The sequence below is a fragment of the Numida meleagris genome, chromosome 19, assembly GCF_002078875.1.
Source record: "Numida meleagris isolate 19003 breed g44 Domestic line chromosome 19, NumMel1.0, whole genome shotgun sequence".
Classification (NCBI taxonomy): domain Eukaryota; kingdom Metazoa; phylum Chordata; class Aves; order Galliformes; family Numididae; genus Numida; species Numida meleagris.
The window spans coordinates 12,131,977-12,150,957 of record NC_034427.1 but is presented as its reverse complement, the minus strand read 5'-3'; the positions used below and the strand labels follow the sequence as shown (position 1 = coordinate 12,150,957).

Sequence of the window (18,981 nt, the reverse complement as noted above, 5' to 3'; positions counted from 1 at the left end):
TTTATTGACTCTGGTCTTATTTTCTACCACCACCTTTTCAAGAACAAACAGTTAAACATGACTGCCTACCATTATTGCACGTGACAGTTGCTGAGGACTCTAAACACAAATCTAATTGCTGGCTGTGCTTTTTTCCCCTCAATTTTTTAAAATAATAATAAATAATATTTTCATACAATATGCTATATATTCTATGTAATAAATAATAAAAGACGATATTTATTGCTGTGCATATAACTTTAACTTAGAAGACACTCCAGGGTTCATAATCCTGTCAAAGAAGTATTTTCACCACCACCCTTCCTTGAGTTATTCCTCTGGTTTTCCCAACCTACCTAAAATTCTATTTTTGGTGATTCCTCTCTCTAGAAGAACAAACTCGGGGAATTCTGCTGCATTCTGGAGGAATTCAGAGGAGGCCAGAGAGAGGAGACAGAAGTTCTCCTATCTGTTCCACAACTCTTCACATTCAGATCAACTAGAAATGGAATGGTTGGAAAATGATACCAGCTAGGTGCACTAGAGTTTCTCTCTTCCATCAAAGCAGCAGGTGGCCCTGAGATTCTGGGGTCATTCTTCATCTGGGAATGCAGGAGGTCATTTCTCCTTTTAAGGCAAAAGAATAAAAATAAAATGTTCCTAAATTCACAATTCCACTTCAGGGAACAATCTCACACTGTGTCTTTTCACAGTTATCATAATTCTGATTTTATCAGATGTGCATTTAATTTCCTTAAGTAAATATCTAAAGGTCACAAAGCATTCTGGCTGGTGCTTGTACGTGTGTTTATAGATGTTTTCTTTTCAAATTAAGCTGACATCTTGATGGGTAGCAGATGTCTGATATCATAATGGTACATATGGGATCATTCATGTGCCAGACCCAATCATCAGATGTTCTAGGGGGTATAGGGAAGAGACGAGGGAAAGGAAATTCTCCATAATATCCTACCTTTATTAATGCTCACTGGAGTGCATTATCTCAACCAGAGATTCTGCCAGACTTGCATTTTAACCATAAAATCCACTATTCTCTAATTTCACTTAGTACTTTATACTGCCCATATTTTGGCAGGCAGTCACAGCAACTAAAAAGTCTAAGAAGCTTTACAAATGTAAAACAAAATAAGAGGAAACTCCAAACTGTGTGACACAGGCAGCCAAATACTTGACCCTTACTTCAGGATAGTGAGGCACCGTGTAGAAAATCCTGGATGAACAGTATGCAGAATTCCTGCCTCGTCCTCTGCGCTTTGGAATCTGGGCTGACTTAAGGGATCACGAAGGGGTTTCAGCAAAGATAAGACTGGGCCCCAAAGGTCTGCTGAGATACGGCTTAGAAGTGAATTCTTTACAATCAAACGCATTACAGTCTACCTGGAAATCTATCCTTTTCTTAGTGATCGTCAGCCTGCCCTGGCTCAGACAGAAATGCCGCAGAGCAAATGAGCAACGAAATGAATGGGGCAGTAGGTGTGGAGGTGACGCCCCACTGCCCGCGGGGTGCAGCCATCGCTCACCATGTGCCACGCACACCTTGCCTCCACTTACTGCTAACGTGTGGGGGAAATCACTCACTGCACGAGACAGCTAATGAAATGGTCTTTGGAAAGAGCTAGAGGGAATTCCTTGAAGCGGCTGTTTGGCTGATAGGGGTATTTTTATCACTAGTGCAATTGAAGGTCCTAACAATATTGAAACCTCGGTCTCCATGGTGAGCAGATGAGTCATTTGTTTGCCTACCATAAACAAAAACTGGCTGCGCGTGCACTGAAAGTAAGAAGAGCTCAGTTCTGCTTGAGTGTATAGTAGAAATTAGTACCTCTGCCTTACATTGCATCTAATACCCATTGGCTGGGTTTTACTGCAATACTACAGCTGTTGTTGAGAACGTCACCGAGCACAGACAGTGATCAGAAGGAAAAGTCTTCCTCACAGACTTTTGTATTTTTTTATGCATGCAGGAAAACAAGATCCATGCTTCACAAAGTCCTGTAGGTTATTACTATGTGTTAAGTTGTGAACTGCAAACACAAGCTGTTCTTAAACGGGAACAAAAAGTAAAAGCAGATGGTTTCTTTTAACGTCTCGCAGAACTTGTCTCAAACACCAGAGTATGTTTTCTCCTCTCCAGCTGGCAATTCCCACATGTAAATGATCTGCTTTTACCATTGCAGGATACTCATACGACCCCCTCTGTTATACAAAGGCACATTAGCCTTAAAGAGAGAGGAACAACTTCAGCTTCAGAAAATAGTTTTTCCTTCATCTTCTATTGGAAAATGCATCTGGACCTTGCTTTCTTTTTCTTTCTTTTTAAGAAAGAAAATGAGAGAATGTAAGAAAATGAAAACCAGTGTCTTCAGAGTCACCCTTGAGAGAAGTTTTGTGTCTGTGACATTTCGGAACGTCCGCTTGTCTCCCTGCCGCAGACGGAGCAGCCATGTCCTGCTGCACGCACCGGGCTGCCCCGGGACAGCGCTGCAGGTGCAGAGCAGTGACACCAGTGAATACAGTGAAATCTGTATTCATCAAGGCAATAGGTTTGAGGATTTAGTGTTAGAGACCCCTGATGCAGGCTAGAAGTGGAGTGACGGAGATTTGCACATTAGTGAGGACAGGAATAGCTGCCAGTCGTGTCACTTGGACAACAGGTGTGAAACCAAATAAATGTTCCATCTATTGAATAGAAAACTCCCTACTACTTGTGTTCCGTGTATGGGCACTCAGATACATTTTCATAACTGGAATGAAATGAATTCCCTTTTCTGCCTTTTCTTCTATTAAAAAAAAAAATCTTGATTGTCACTCTGTTGGCTTTCCCTGCACACAGCCTCTCTGCATTTCTTTCTGGCACTATCCCACTTTTCTTTTCAATTTACCATTCTGTTTTGTTTCTTCACATCATTGTCATTCTCTTTATGTACCAAAACTGAATAAGAGGCAGCCCTCTGATTAATGTTAAAGCTTTCTCCGTGAGCTGTTAACACCCATGGTTAAGGCCTCATTTAAGGGCCAATAACAATCCCCCTCTGCAAGCCATTCAAGAGTTTCAACCAGTGCTGTGTTTCATCCTCTAGATGTTAAATCTATACATTTTTAGAGCCAATATTTTTTAAAAAGAAGAGGCACTAGTATAATAACACCACTTAGTAATCAAATATTAATGGTTTTCTAAATGTTTATTATGCTATTAAATTAAATTATTTCCATACATGGGCAGAACAGATGGCTTCTTTTCTGCAAAGGAAATGGCATTAAATCAAGCATTTGGGTATTTAGAAACAGTTCCATTGCCCCCGCTTCCCTCCTAATTTCCTAAACTGAAAAGGAAACCACGGAAAAGTAAGAAAAATAAGAGGAGAGAAAATGGACTCATGGTGACAAGGAGAGTTATGTGACCCAATGACACAACTATCAGATTCCAGAAGGCACAAATAGTCCCTGGTGGTGGTGTCTGAGTTGCTTTGCTGACCCTTTGTTCAAAAGTTTCTTTACTCATCCTAATGAGTGGCAGTTTTTGTTTTGAAAGCCCATGTCTAAGAACATATGTTAAAATTCCAGAAATCCTCATCTTACACACATGGTGCTTAATTAAGTCAACTGAATTAAAGTACCTGCTAGCAAAAGCCTGAAAAATTCCTCATAAGAAGGTATAGCAGCTCCCTGTTGTGCTTTATTTCCTATTGCTTGCCAATTATGCCCTTTTTGTTCTTTGCACATCTTGAGGAATTGTATGTTCATACAGTGATTTCATATGAACAGATTTATTTCACAGAATCTCTGGTATTTGTGTTTATTGCACTTTTTAATCTAATTTTCATTTAAGGTTGGCAAACAGTTCAGGGTCAGAGCTCCACAGAGCAGCCAGAGGGAAGATGAATTTTATCCTGTTAATGTCTACTAAATTAAATTTAATGAAATGACATGAAATTTCAGGATGACAGAGGGGTACAATTCAGTGCTCTTTAAATATTGGTCTTTCTGGAGAGCCAGACTCAGATTCATGGCCTTTTAATTGTTTAGAATTGTTTTATATAAAATCACTTTTGTAGGCAGCTCTACTAAGGAAAGAGACTCTTCAGTGCCCAGCTGAGGGATCAAATCATTAACTGACCCCAGCTGCAGGATCAGTTAACACCTTACTAAACATCAGAGAGCTCCTGGGGGAAATTCCTTCTAAATGCTCAATCAGTTGGGCAGCTTCACTTAAAGCTTGAATCTGCATAGATGCTAAAGCCCACCTGTAAGTCCTCAAGCAATCCCAATATTTTAATAGTTTAAGCAGTGCTCCTATTTGGAACTCAGTTGTGTTTACTGTGCTTCTTCTCAGCAACCATGGAGGAGTGAGTTGGTCTCCTTGTTCCTATGGCAGCTGCGGACCTGCATGCTCAGGTGATCCTCCAGAGGCACCAATGCAGAGCCTGAAGGAAAGCTCCCATCTCCAATCCATGACTGTCTCCAGCTGAGCAGGACCTTGTTCTTCTGGTAGGTGGCTTCTATGGCACTCTTATTAAGTTACTAGCCAAAATGTGTTCTACTATGTTTCAAGTTCATATTTCCACACATCATCTCACCAGAAGTGGGAGTGGAGGGTGAGAAAGCCCACTGAAGTACTGATATATTGCAAACACTGATGGTCCTGCAGATTAGGGATGGTATAGGCAAGAAATACTACAATTTCATAGGCATCACTGATGAAATGTTAATAAAATAAGAGTAGATTTCACTGATTAGAAAATCCTCTCTTTTTGGATGTTTTACAAAAGTGCTTCCATGGCTGTGATTTGGTCGTTGTCACAGTACATCTCAATAAATCTCTTCAGTCTTTAAGGGTAAAGCCATCATCACTGAATAATCCCCTGCTTTAGGCACAAAGCTTTGTGACAAATATGATTCCTAGTGATGCCTCCTAAAACATGTAATTAAAATGGTGATCTCTCAGTGTCTACTTTGCTGGATTATGTTGGTTTTGAAACTGTTATGATGCCTCATGACTCTGCCATGAGTCATTTGGAACAAGCCTTTATTAAATGACCCTCAGAAAGTTCTAGCACTGACTATGATGCAGATTAGCAGCACTTCTTGCTGAAAGTATTGGGAGCCTGGGACTGAGGGCACACATCTGGGAGTCCTCCTTCCCCAGAAAACAAATCTGAAAATAATAAATGAGGGAAGAGAGAAGAACAGAAGCCAGAAAATGAGCCGGGCAGCTTTAGATATACTTCAATCTCTTGTTATTCATGTTTTCTTCCATTGGGAGATTGTTTACCCTGAGAATTCAATCCTGTTACCAGCTTCTTTTATCAGAACTGTCTTCAGATCTACAGGCTGCTGGAGCCATTAAAACCAAGTTGTTATTCCCCTTGCCTTTCAGCACAAAGTGCTGCCCGTAGCAATGACAATAATCCAGAAGAATTGTACTGCTAAAGGGAAAGCAGTAAAGTCTCAGGATACGAGGTGAGGCTGGGTGAGTGGGCCCTGTAGGCCTTGTGCTGCTAGTGGGTGGCACTGGGGGCTGTCCATGTTCTGCAAGCAAGTGTCACAGAGAAGTGCTTGAGGAGTTGGGATCCATTAAGTAGAAAGCAGGACTCAGTGCATAATGTCTTGAGCTTGGATTCTGTAGTGGAAACATCCGTATCTCCAGCACACAAACTCAAAGCAAGTGTCAGCTCATTTTTTCAAAGAGATGTGTGTTTCTAACCAAATGATACACTGCCTTTCTTTCCCTTCCTTCCCGAGATTAGCTCATGTCAGGTTCTGGCAGCTCTTGTTGCTGCATCGTCTCTGTCTGTGCTGTGACTCATTGCTCAACGAGAGTCGCAGAGCCTTGTAAGGAGGGGAGCATGCAAGCCAATATCTGCGTGTCCAAACAGCAGACAAATGTTTGAATAACAGATCACAACTAACTACTAATTGGCCATAACGTGAGCCCCTTCTCAATGGACATGGTAAATATTGAAATAAATAGCTTGTTATTTTTCAGACCCGAATGCCAGTCATTTAAAATGAAAAGCTAATTTTAGCCTGGGAGGCAAGCTCTATGTTTTAATCTAGAGTGATAAAGCGAAAACAATAAATGAGCACTTAAGGTGAAGGGATGTTTATTTCCCTGCTGCAAGTTTACTTGTGATAAGTCGTACTGCCCAATGGGAAATAAAATTAAACTGTAGCTTTGATTCTGATCTCAAAGAAGTCCCAGCAGAAAACCTGACTAAAGAAAACAAAGCAAGAAACCACTCTTTGAATTGAGCAAACCACCCAGTTAGGAAAAGCTTTCATAGATATTGTATATATACAATTGTAATATAATAACATAATTAAGAAAAAAGCTTTACTGGGAGCCATGAAGAGCTGAGACTTCACTATGCTGACACCTTAGTCTGTCCTGCAGAGTATGCTCAAAATTCAGATATTAAAATAATATCTAAGAAGCTTTTGGATGGAGCCTTTTATTGGTACAATAGAAATCCAGGTGTTCCCTTTTGTTTGAGGCATATCTTCATTTTCAGTAAATGTAACTGTTCTTGTTGTAGGGAGGTAGAGATAATGCTTATACTTGACAAGCCTTTTGTTTGTTCCTTCTTTCAAAGCATTCAGCTTCCAAGACTTTTATTCTAAGTATGAGGCTAACATTGATTTAAAAAGAAATCAAGTTCAAGTGGATGCATTCTAACAAATTAAACTTCTACTTAAATCAAGTATTTTTTATAGTATAAGTAATGCTCTGAATAACTCATATCCGTTCTCAGTCTGTATATAAATATTTCATGGTTCCCCATATTTCAGTGCAACCAGTAGAGCTGATGTTGCTCTGAACCATTTTTTCTCATACTGAAGCAACAAAATCAGTCTCAGTTCGATGTATCAAAAGGGTTTAAATAATTGTGCTTAATATAGGATTATGGTGAAAACAATAAAAAAATACTTTTATGTAGTGCTGTCCTCAGATGAGTTCTCTTGTAAAATATCTACAGGAGCGGTGTTTGGGTTGTTTTTTGTTTTATAGAATAACTATTACAAGCAAGTAAGGAAAAAGTTGATGATAAGTTAGAAAACCAGTTAGCTAAAAGAACTGGTTTCCCAGCGAATTTTTGGGTGTTCTCCAACATTTAGTATTACGTGAATATTTTTGCAGGCTGATGCATTTTCATAAACTGAACGCAGTCTATTTCTCAAGCAAGTTTGTCCTTCCTGGTGCTTTGTGTTTCTGCTCCAGCTGTGGTGTTAGGATTCCCAATGCGGCTGCAGGAAGCATGTACACTTCTTGCCTGGTTGTACCCTTAGCACTTCGAGGTGCTTCCACACGCTTGTGTGTAAGCCTTAGCACTAAGCTGGCACGTATGATGCAACAGAAGCATTAGTTGCCTTCTAAGGCAAATACACGAGTTTGTGCTGTGTCTCTGTGTGCTACTGGCATTTACGTGGCTGTGTCTGGTTCTGTCAGCAGTGAAGCTGGTGGTACCCTTCTTTCTGTTAGAGGGGTGCTGTTGTGGCTTCGAATCAGTGAGCTGGTGGAGTCAAACTTTGCTCAGCTTTGTCTTCCCAGGCTGCTAGCAGAGCTGCTGGCTTAGTGCTGAGGTCAGCCATCCTTTTGCTGCCTGATGCTTCGTAGGTCATTCACGTTGGCCAAGTATCTAAGTTTCAATCTATAGCTAAAGAATGGATAAGAAAGTCTGTTTATTTTTTTTTCCTTCCCAACATGCATATTGAAACTAATAGTGAAGGAAGGGTCTCTGAGTTCAGATCATCCAGCTGCCAAGGAGGTCAGGTATGGATTTGCTGCCTGGCAGCCCTGCACACCTCAGGCAGAGGGAAGGGCAGAATCCAAATCTGCTCAAGCAGCGAGCCTCAGAAAGGAAAGCCAAACATGCAATGAGACAAAGATAAACAACAGGGTCAATAGGAGTCAATCTGTGTTGCTTTCCAAATTTTAAAATGCTCGAGGGAAGCAGGAGAAGCATTTGAAATGGGGCTTCATTAAAAAATGAATGCCATTCCTGCTCTTACAATAGTGCTCAAGCACTGGAACAAAACCTGTGCTCAGCGTGGATTTATACTTTAAAAAGAGGAAAGGGGGTAAAAGAAAAAAATATAAAGCCAGGGGGAAGGAAAGGGAGGGGGTTGGATGAGATTCTACCTCAGTTTCTACTTTGGCAATGGAGAGATAATCTGTTTTAAGATGTGTCAGTCTCCAGATAAGGGTTCATTGGATTTGTGATTTAAGCAAAGTACCAGTGTTGTGGGATGGAAGCTATATTCATTGAACATGTCCTGGGTCAGGACATCACACTCACTCCAGGTACAAATTATGTGCAGAGGTTTCTTATTAAAGCTGGTGTTTCTCATTAGAACAGTGCTTTTTTATTCACAGAGATAAGCACAGAAATGGCATATGAAAACACAAACAGCCCTTAAGCTCTCCACCACTTCCTTTTGGTGGTACCATCACAACAATAATTTAATTACATAGTGTCACTAACAGCGTAACTAAGGACTCTACTCATGTAAGAAAGGATTTAGTAAGATTAATCTCAATGTTAAAATCAGGATCCCCAAGTAGCTATGGTGAGAGAAAACTGCACAAATAAAAACTGTTTATTCTCACTCAAAATCCTGCAGTTTAGGTCTTGGGGCTGGACTCAGTGGATTCAGATTTCAGCAATGCATTCTCTAGCAGAGAGGGTCTCATCCTGTGAGGACACAGATGTTTTCATGTTATCCTGTCCTTTAAAATGGTGTTTCTACACGGTGAGGTTGTGTTTTCCACGCTAATGACCTGGTTTGGGTTTGGTTTCGTTTTGCTGCTCACTCCTGGTTTCCCCCACTTCCTGGATTCATTGCTGGTGGGTGGAGAAATGTGGCTTCGTGCAGGTGTCTCAGGCTGGAATCCCCCCGGTTTTAGGAACTCCCCGATCTTCTGGCAGACTCGCACGAACCCATGTTGCTGACAGCAACGTCTGGAGTCAGGGTGACAGGGATGCCATTCAGTATCCACCACCTGCTGCTGGTGCCCGCCTGAACAGAGCAGTGTAACTCCAGACCCTACGGTTCATGATCATCTGCGATGACCTATCAGCATTCATGCATGCTTATTATTGATTTATTTAGCCTGCTCCTTGTCCAGCTGTCCTTGCTACTTGTAACTGCGCCTGCAGGTGAGCAGCTGACACGCAGCTCTCTGCTTTTGAGGGAGGATGGGCAGCTGGAAGAGAACTCCATCGAACAGTTTGCTCCGGTGACTTTATTGCAGCGATTAAAAATGTTTTAATTCACCTCAGTGAATGTGTTTTTATGATCTGCATCGGTGCAATCATACTTGTAATGAAATGAAATAATTAAAAAGGTATTCTCCTCTCTGCCTTGCACTTACGATTAACGAAGTAAACGAAAATCCAGCCTTTTGCCTGACAGCAATTGGTATTGCATTTTTGAGCTAAATTGGACTTTTTTTTTTTTTAAGCTTAAACACTTCTTTCTCTTTCTCCCTTTCCTTCTTTCTTATGTTTCTGGATACCAGTAAATTAAAGATGACGAGAAACTGGAAATGCTTTCAGAGGAGGTCTTGAAATTCATGCGAGTGCACACAAAAAGAGGGGGAAAGAGAGAGAAATGTAACCCCTCTTCTTTCCTATTAGCGTGACAATCAAGCAATTGCTTGGAATACCTCATATACATTCCAGCAATTTTTGTGGGGGGGAGAGGGCAGTCTGCATTGAACAATGTATTCCATGCTTATCTCAGTTTAGATAATCATACACAGCATTGTATTATCCCTCCCTTCCAGAGGCTGGGAAACAACAGATTTGGCAGACGACAAGTTCTCCATTCTGTACTGAAAGTTTGTGCGTGAGTCACTTGCAGCGTAGTGCAAGTGCAAGATAGGAGGGCTGTGTGAGGAAGAAGCGATAGGATGCAATTGTACATCGCTGAAAGCTTAGCAGCTGTGGAATAAAATGAGAGAACTGTAGGAAAGATAACTTTCATGCCTACAAAATACCCATGTACTTCTGCGCTACTACAAGAGAACTACCTGCGTTGCTGAGACAAGAATCAAATTCAGTGTCTCCAAATGACAAATCACCACTGGCCAAATTCTGTCACCACTGCAGATAGGAGGAGGTTCTCCCTATAGCTGTGCAAATGGCATAGTGGGCTGGGTTGTTGCAAGGTGTAAGTGTAGAGGAAGAAAGCGCATAAACTGATAAAGGAGATGGGGACTACTTGATCCTTGTGCATCCGAATTTGTAGTTCTGTTCCCTGTGACACTGGTTATTCCAGGCCCATTCTGTATTCTTTATACTGTCTGTTAAAGAACATAAGGACCAAATCAGGCTCTTGGTACTCTGTCCATGTCAGGTGTCTGACAGCAACGTTTTGTTTGTGGTTTACCAACACTTACCTCTGAGAGATGAGCCACGAGCACATGACTGTAATCCATCTTGTGCTAAAAGGCATGAATTGAGTCTCTGAGGATCTCTGGTCAGGATGAGGGCAAATTCAAGCAATTCTCTTGCTCTCTGAGCAGAAAGCGTGTATGCCTGAGGAGGGAGGGCTGCCACTGGCAGAGTGGAACGTGGCTGCAGAGCAGCCCTGCAGGCAGCACCTATGCTCGGAGGACAAGTTGTTTTCTAAGGCCTCTACTTAGCTACTGCTCAGGGAAGCAGCAGGTGGCTTCCAAAGTGAAAACTATGTAAAGGCAAGGGAAGGTGATTGCATATGCTTCAGGCCATTCTGTACTCACAGGGTAAGAGCCGAAGTGTAGAAGAGTAACAAATATAAGACAACAAAGATAACTAATGTTTTAATGTTCTTTTGAGCAGTACGTTTAAAACAAAACAAAAAAATGAGACCACAAAATGAAGTGAGATATTTTTTTTTCTTTTAACTCAATCAGGAAACTTTAAATAAGGAATCTGGGTTGTAGATGCAGGCTTTCCAGCAAGCAATTAACGCTCAATGGTTTCAGTCAGTTAAACTAACTAGATGTATTCCTGGCAAGGGAGAGCAGGAAAACAACAGATTTTGGGGTACATTGACAGCCTTTAATCTTCAGAAAGAATAGGCTCCAGTTAGGAAACCTTCCTCCAGTAAGCAAATGATTTAGTTCATTGTGTGCTGTTTAACAGTTCTGCTATTTAGACTTCTGATTGTTGGGGACGTAGTAAAAGAGTAAGGCAGCCCAATCTATCTTCCGTAGAAGTGGATGGGAAGGTTCCTGGGGAACTGTCTGCAAGAGCAATGTGAAGTTTTTTCATCTCCTCTTCTATGTTAAACCAAATGACTGTGTTTTCTTACCCCTCTCTCTTAACAACAGTAGATCTCCTGTAATGCAGAGATGCTCAGTAAAGAAGTAACGTAGTGAAGTTGTGCTAACAACATGATTTACCAAAAGCAATCAGTTTTTGTTAGGTATATGAAGATATATTAGCAGACACAAATGATTTGTTATATAGCAGCAGCAAAATTGAGGGGAAAAATCAGCCCCTACATTGCATAGGTAATAGATGACTGCTTCAGTTTTGAAAGGAAAGATGGAAGAACAATGTCATTAACAAAATGGAACAGGTGCAGCGGACAGCACAGATGCACTGTGAGAACATAAGCCTTCCCATTTCTAAATGCTAGATGGACCCAGCCTCTAACTAGATGCACGCTGTCAGATTGCCATTGCCTTTTTCATCCACTTGACACCCACACTGGTGGCACCTACAACTGAGAAGTCTGAGGGGTGAGCATAACCTCTGTGAGCTTTTATCTCCTAACCACCATCAGGAAGGGGACACGTGGCAGTTTCCCATGGCAGGGCTGAATTCCTCATTACCAGGAGAAAACTTGGATTTTTTGGGGTAGGAATTACAAATCTCAATGAAAAGAGCAATAACAAAGAGGTCTTGGGAGTATTCTGCATAAAACTGCCATATTTTCTGGGCTTGCTTTATAGAAATCCTATTTCAGTTTCTATTATAAACACTGTAAAATAATAAATGTTATCAGTTAGCTTTGCCACAAGACTTGTTCTGCCTCTCCCCAGAAGCAGCAGCAGCCCCATGGCCTTGCTCTGACTGCCGTCATCTACCAGCAGCAGCTTGGCTGGAGCACAGAAATGCAATCACACTCCTCCTGATATTGCACAAGATAAGAGGGAGTGACAAACAGCATTAAGTCCAATGGTATTTTTCATTGCCATTTAATTTCTATATCCTTTTGCTGCGATTAAACTCTGCTTCTGAAAGAAAGCTTTTGAAAGGGAAAAAGAAAGCCAAGCCCCTTTCTCTACTGAGCAGTTCAGCAGAGGAGTAGCAAGGGTCACCCTGGACCAAGCTGCAGCCACATCAGCACACACTGAGCTGCAGTAATTTGAGCCTGTCCAGCCCCTCTATAACTGATTAGAAACCAATCTTTGCCTGTGCCCCTTTGGTGAAGGAAACCAAAGGCTCTGGGGAACCTTTCTGGGCTGCTACATCTGCATGGAGAACTACTTAAATTTTTTTATTGCACAGGTGGAGTTGTCCGTTTGGTTTAAAACCTCCATTTGCAGCTATCATTGCAGAAAACAAAACAGCATCGTTTTCAAACACAGTCTCAGTTTGTGATTGTTTTTGGCTGTCTAATGAATCCTTTGATTTATGGCAGCCTCAGAGGCTGTAGGAAAAAAAAATCTTGCAGCTTGCAAACCTGAAGCGCTGTAAATGTTTTAAGCTATTAGATATTATTTTGTGAATTATTAAAAATGATATTTTTGAAAGACTTGCGAAACCTGGTGGGGGTGGGGAGGAGGAGCAAAGGTTGGATTTAAAATAAATTAAAAAAAAAAACTGCAGGGGATTGTCACAGAGCCCATGAAGGAAGGGTTGTTCAGAAAAGTGCTCCATGATGCTCCTCTGTCGTCCTAACACAGAACTTTGGCACAGCCTCCTTTGCAGGCAGGAGCAGGGCTGTGCGGACATGCAAGAAGCATTCTGAAGAAGGAATAGTAGTTTTGTTCTACAAGTCAGTGGAGGTAGGATAATTAATTACTAACCTGGAGCACTGAGTGCTGTGACGAGCAGCAGCCGGTTCCATTAATTAATCAGTATTACAGATACAAACCTTAGAATTAAAGAAGCAGAACTAATGTTTAACCTTATTCTTACTTTGTTTGGACTGCTGGAATTCGAGAGGCAACTGAAAATCATTTTCTGGTGAGAATTCTGTGATGAAAACATACAATAACCAAAGGGAAGTGTTTAGGTTTTTAATTAATAATTAATGTAATGGAGATAAAAAATTAAACATGGTATAAATGTAGCCACAGAGTATGAACTGAACTTCAAAGAATACAGTTCTATTGAGTGGTAAAGGCAGAGTGCTTTTCCTCATCTTGGGGCCAATAATTCATTTAGCCTGACTGTTACTTCAGGTTTAAATGACCTAAAGTGGAAGTTTCTGGGGGATGTTCTGTGCAGACAGAATTTATACTAAGCAACTATCACAACGTTTTATTCTTTATTCAGAAAGTTGTTCTTGAGGCATGCAATTAGCCACAGAGCACCGCATCCATCATCTCTTTCCCAACTGTCATTATCCGCCACAATCTTTTCTGAACATTTTTTTCCAGTCAAAATGGGATCCCTGTCCCATTAACAAGGCCAGCGGTTCAGCTCAACTGGACTCAGCAGGGATGTGTTGCTGTGGGTCACATTTAGAATCAGCGCTGGTGGTCCTGGTCTTACTGAAACAAACAGCAGAATTCAGGATTTCAATGGGGCAGGGTTTCATAACCGCGTCTATTTTGATGTATTTCCTTTTCCTCTCCTACTGCTCAACAGGATTGTATCTCTGTATTGCCAATTAACACAGAGTGCTCAGTATTCAGAAGGAATATTACAAGCAGGAAAGATGTTCATGTTTGCTAAGATCAAGTGGTATAACAAATCTCTGTTTATTTTCATTCCGTAGCTCTGTGTGATGTATATCTATCATCTAATGCTGATTTCAGCCGTGGTTTTAATGTGTTCTGTTTTTGAAAGAAGTTGCAAATATCCTTCTAATAGCTGATTGGTAGGATAATGCAGTGGCATAGGAAGAGTTTTAACTAGACAATTATTTCCTTCTATATTAAATCTGTGTGAATTACCTATCAGAATGGTTAGACTGAGTGAACTGCAAGATCGATCTGTTTTTTATTATTATATTTTATTTTTTCCTGCTTAACTGATCAGTTAATGCTGTGGGCATTGTGATGTAACACGAGGGAGACTGGTAGTCTCCAGGCAGAGATTACTGACATCTGTAAACTTACTGAATCTGTATGGCCTGGGACTTCACTGAGAGCACTTCAGTACAACAGCAGTAGAGAAAAGAATGGCCTGATAATTTTCTGCAGCAATTCCAGGAGAACTCTTGCACATAATGAACTGCAGGTAAACACCAGTAAATCTGAAAACAGGGCAGGAAGAAACAAGAAAATGCAGCCGTGTGATTTCATTTCTGAGGGGACAAAAGCACTTTCCATAAACACTCTTGGATATAATGTATTGATTCCTAACTGCAATTTATTGTTCAACACAATCATATTTATTCACTTCAGAGACATGAATTGTACATTTTGTAGCTGCTGTTAACCAAGGGGGAGGGAAAAGTCCATCTCAGATCCTAGCCACAAGATTTCAGGGGTTCCATCATCCATGCAATCTATGGAGAAACAGTAATAATATTGAAGGTATTTTCAGTAATGGAGGTTTTGTGGTGGAATGGATTCCCAGAGTGAATTAGACTACTCCAGAGTCTGATCACTTACAGAAAACGCTGCAATTTACATTACATTCAAAATCCATTTACAGCGATCTCAGGAAAGAAAAAAAAATCCCATATTGTGCAAATGCAGCTTAAATTCTGGGGAAAAAAAGGAAAGTAGCAGAGGGAGAAATTCACAGCAGGTGAAGTTCCTGACTCCTCTTAAACCCATAGAATTTTTTTTTTCATTTTTCTGAACAGATGTTAAATTACGTCTGCAAGTGGGAGGGTTATATGTATGGGAGCACAGGGAAGAGGTGTCAGCCTCAGAAGGAGGGAGCATACAGTGAGCCAGTGGGGTTTGCTATGCTGGATGCCAGCCACGTGAACAGGGCACACACTATGGATGACTCCAGTATTCTCCCATTAATCCCATATTCTCGAATTCCAGTGTCTCGTTCTTTTCTAGTAGCTCTTGAAGCAGAGTGTGAGTGAGCTCACCCTGCCTTCTTAGTGGTACGTGCAATTGTTTACTGTGAAAACTAAGTACAACTTCTTACAGCACTGAAGTGGGGTACCAACCTGCCTTCAGACCTTCCAAGTGATCTGGGCTGCTCCAATTACAAGATGTAGCTAATGCATAGGAAATAATCCTAGCGTGAATCTTGAGAAATGCTCGGCTCGCATCTCCCACGTGGTGTGATGCTTTCATTGTACAGCTGGGGAAAGGGAGGCATGGAACCATGAGGCCTTTGGCATCCTGGGTGTTCTTAAACAAGTCCCAAAGTTCCAAGATACGTGTTCTAATTAATGGATGCCAAATAGCAAACCAAAAAAAAAAAAATACGTCAAACCATGAAATATGGATGGCTGCTACTGTGCTGGGTTGTAATGGCAGAGTGTGTTTTCTTGCGCAATGCTCTTCAAGATTTAGTCAGAAGTGGTAATGCTGTCCTACAGAAAATCCCCGGACAGAAAATATTCATGAAAATCCCCTTGTAGAGACTTTTCTCTTACACCTTCCCTCTCAGTGTAAGTGTTGGGAGAAGGTTCAGATCCACTGCTTCCCAGAAAAGCCTCCAAAACCCTCCCTGTGCCCAACCGCTCACAGTGATCTCTGCCAGTCACTTTTCCCATTTTCCTCTCTGGTTTCCAGGCACATTCGCTCATCTGTGGCCACACTACCAAAGATTTCCTGGGAGCAGCACCCCAGGGCCGATCCTGTGGCTGACACGGTGCCACCCCTTGCTGTCACTGTGCCATGGTGACATGCTCCCCTGTGTCACTTCTCAGCGATGCCCCATGGGAACAGCTGAGCACCTGTCCTGCCGTGGGCTTAGAGAGAAGCACAGCTCCCCAGGATGGGTCAGGACCGTGCCTTTAAGATTTATGTGGAGCTACCCTACAAGCATGAACTGCAGTCTGTCATACAGCCTGCTGCATCCAATAAATAAACCTCGAGCTTCTCTCCTCTGTTATGCGTAACTGTACTGTTTGTACTATCAGAAAGACTGACATGCCTAAATAATTGAATGATATTGATCTTAAAATTGAGTTACCAGAACAAGAGTGTTTCCTGTATATTTTCACAGTGAGGTCACTACATTCCTATCTATAGTCATCATGTGAAACCATTGACAGGTTCAATAGTGGCAGCTCGGCAGGTTTTAAAAGTCAATAAAGGAAACGAGTGTGTTTGTTTTCAAACATCAAATACGTTTTAATTGTTTGCATTTAAAGCTACAAACCCTTAATCAAACTGTGTCCTTTCCATCTCAGAGCAAAGCCTGGTGCAGTAGCACAGTCTGTGTTACTTAAATCATGCTTAAGGACTTGCATTAACCATGAAAACTGTAGCGCATCTGATTTAAAACGCCATTTCTCCCTTGTTCAGTTATGTTGCCAAGTTTATGAGGACAGGATTTTTGCTTTGTCTTCAGGAGATGAGCAATGCAGCTTTTGCAGGTGAATTTGGGCTGTATTCCACTTGGTGTATGTGCTGCTAAAGAAAGGTCAGATCACGTGAGTTATAACTTTGGGGCTTTCCAAGTACCATTTTACAGTGACAGATAAAAGTTAGTTACATTTGACAGCCAGGTAGCAGGGTAACAGCAGCTGCTGCTTGAAACATGGGACCTTGCATGAGTTCCCTAATGTTGGGATGCCGGAGCTGTGAAATCCTCTCCGGTCTCACAGTTCTGTATCTTTAATCGCAGTTTTCATTAGGGCCCTATCCAAGCAAGTGTCCGTGTGCGCTGAGATCTCTGATAGGTACTTGCATAAGATTTTCTTTTAGGTAGAAATGCTCAGACATAGTGCATGCAGTGACCCTTGTGATTTTGGTGCCAGGGTTTTCTGAGAAGCTCTGGGCATGGAGGGGCTGTAGGGAGGCTCCAGGAGGTGGCAGGCAGACATGCAGGCTGCACCTGTTAGTAACGAGCAGAGGTTGCAGCTGGTTTCACACAACCAGAGGGAGCTGCATCCTTGTCCCTTCTGAGGTGGCTCTGCAGGTGGATAGGAATGGAAGAGCTCACACTCACTTAGATAAACTCTCTTGGAGCTGCTCGCTGTTTCTTCAGTTCCATCGCTCTCTGGAAAGAGAAGTGCCTGTGGTCAGGATTTCTGTTTTTGCTGATGTCCGCGTTTGTTGAATGGACGATTCAGTTTCCAAGTGAACTTTGTTGTTGAGTTGATTTTATTTTCTTTATCGTTTATTTCTTCAAGAGGAAATATCTGCTTTTAGGGTAAAACATTAAGTTCCACTCTGGAAATCTTCAGATCAAAATGACAAAAATTCTTGGGGTTATGCCAAACACGTCTCACCTTCAGTTTTGCTTAGGACACTGGAAGTTTTGCTGAATGGCGGTTTCAGCACAGTTGAGATTTATTTTACTTTTTTGTCAAGAGCTAAAACTGTTTTTCTTTCTTTTTAGTGCTGTTGTAATAAATCTATGGATTGTCTCCACAATGGCCTTATTTCTTTACAAAGTTTTATCTATTAAGGGCAAGAACTTTGGCAGGTGAGAAGCAATAGAGAGCTGTGTATGCTAAAGGAGCTATATTGACTTATTCTAGGTGATGCTTTGGCCCCAAACCCAAACTCCGTGATTAATTATTCTCACTTTCAGATCTATCGACTTAATACAGGAAAGAAAATGTGCAGTAGTCACCTGGACTGCAGCTTCTTCAAGGTTATGAACAAAGTCATATTCCTGCACTGTAGAGTTGTCACAAGGGTACAGCTTTTCTAATGCTGAGAATCTGCTGCTAAACTTGAAACGACAGGTCATTGCCAGCTTGGGAGAATTCTATCGTTTATTGGGAGGTAAACCTCATAAAAAGCATCTCCAGATTCATTTTGGTACAGAAATGTTTTACAGATTAAAATCTATTAAATGTGGAAATAAAATCTGACACATCAGTCATCAGAAATTGAGAAAAGCTGAGACCTGGGGAAATAAGTCGTAATGAAATCATTCTCTTAGAGTCTTTTGAGATGGGCATTCTGGGGCAATTTTATCTTCTTAGCTCTCATAATTTCCTATTTGACTTTTGCTGCCTATTGCTTTAGCTATTGATTAGGAAAGGAAGAACGTGAACACATTTTTTGAATGATTGTTGTGCAGTACTGTTAAATCCCACTCAAAAATCTCAGCAGTCGGGACCCATTTAAGGAATCCTTCCACGTATGAGAAACCCTTCCTGGCAGGAGGTGTCTGAAAAATGTACAGTTTTGGCCTCTGGACTCTTAGGAGTGCCAAAGATATTCTGATTTCTCTGCCGGATTTCTCCTGATTCATTTGAACTCTGCTGTCTCCATAGCACAGGATTTTTGACTAACGAAACCACTGTGAAATCAGCTTCCACTGCCTAAGCTACCAAGTGCAGCCTTCATGAAGCTGAAATCCTGGTGGTCCAAGCAACATGGATTTCACCTTGTGTTGTACGCTGTATTCCATTTTCCACTAATGTATTATTTCTCAGCAATGTCTAGATGTAAAATTATGATAAGTTTCTGTTATGGTGACAATGATTCTCTTTCAAACACTGATGAAGGCTTTCATCCCATAAAAATCTAATGAAAAATCAAATCCTGCCTTCCCACATGTGACAGCTTAGCACATTCTCTAATTTGGTCTCCGTCATCTCACTATGACACATTCCTCAACTTGATTCCATGGGGAAGTTGGGAAAGGAATGCAAAGATTTCTTTACCAGACAAATGTTGAGCTCTTTTTCTTTCAGTCTGTTTACCCAAAAAGG

At 41.3% G+C, this 18,981-nt stretch overlaps 1 long non-coding RNA gene across 2 annotated transcripts in view; it reads left to right on the top strand.

Moving 5' to 3' along the window:
* LOC110408252 overlaps positions 1-17,652 on the top strand; it is a 55,062-nt gene extending 37,410 nt beyond the window's left edge. The window contains exons 1-3 of one of the 2 annotated variants that reach the window (XR_002444243.1): positions 4,148-4,246; positions 4,334-4,488; positions 15,875-17,652. This is a non-coding gene — a long non-coding RNA (uncharacterized LOC110408252). Of the gene's footprint in view, positions 1-4,147; positions 4,247-4,333; positions 4,489-15,874 lie in introns of those variants that run through there. The other variant, XR_002444244.1, reaches the window with a different exon arrangement.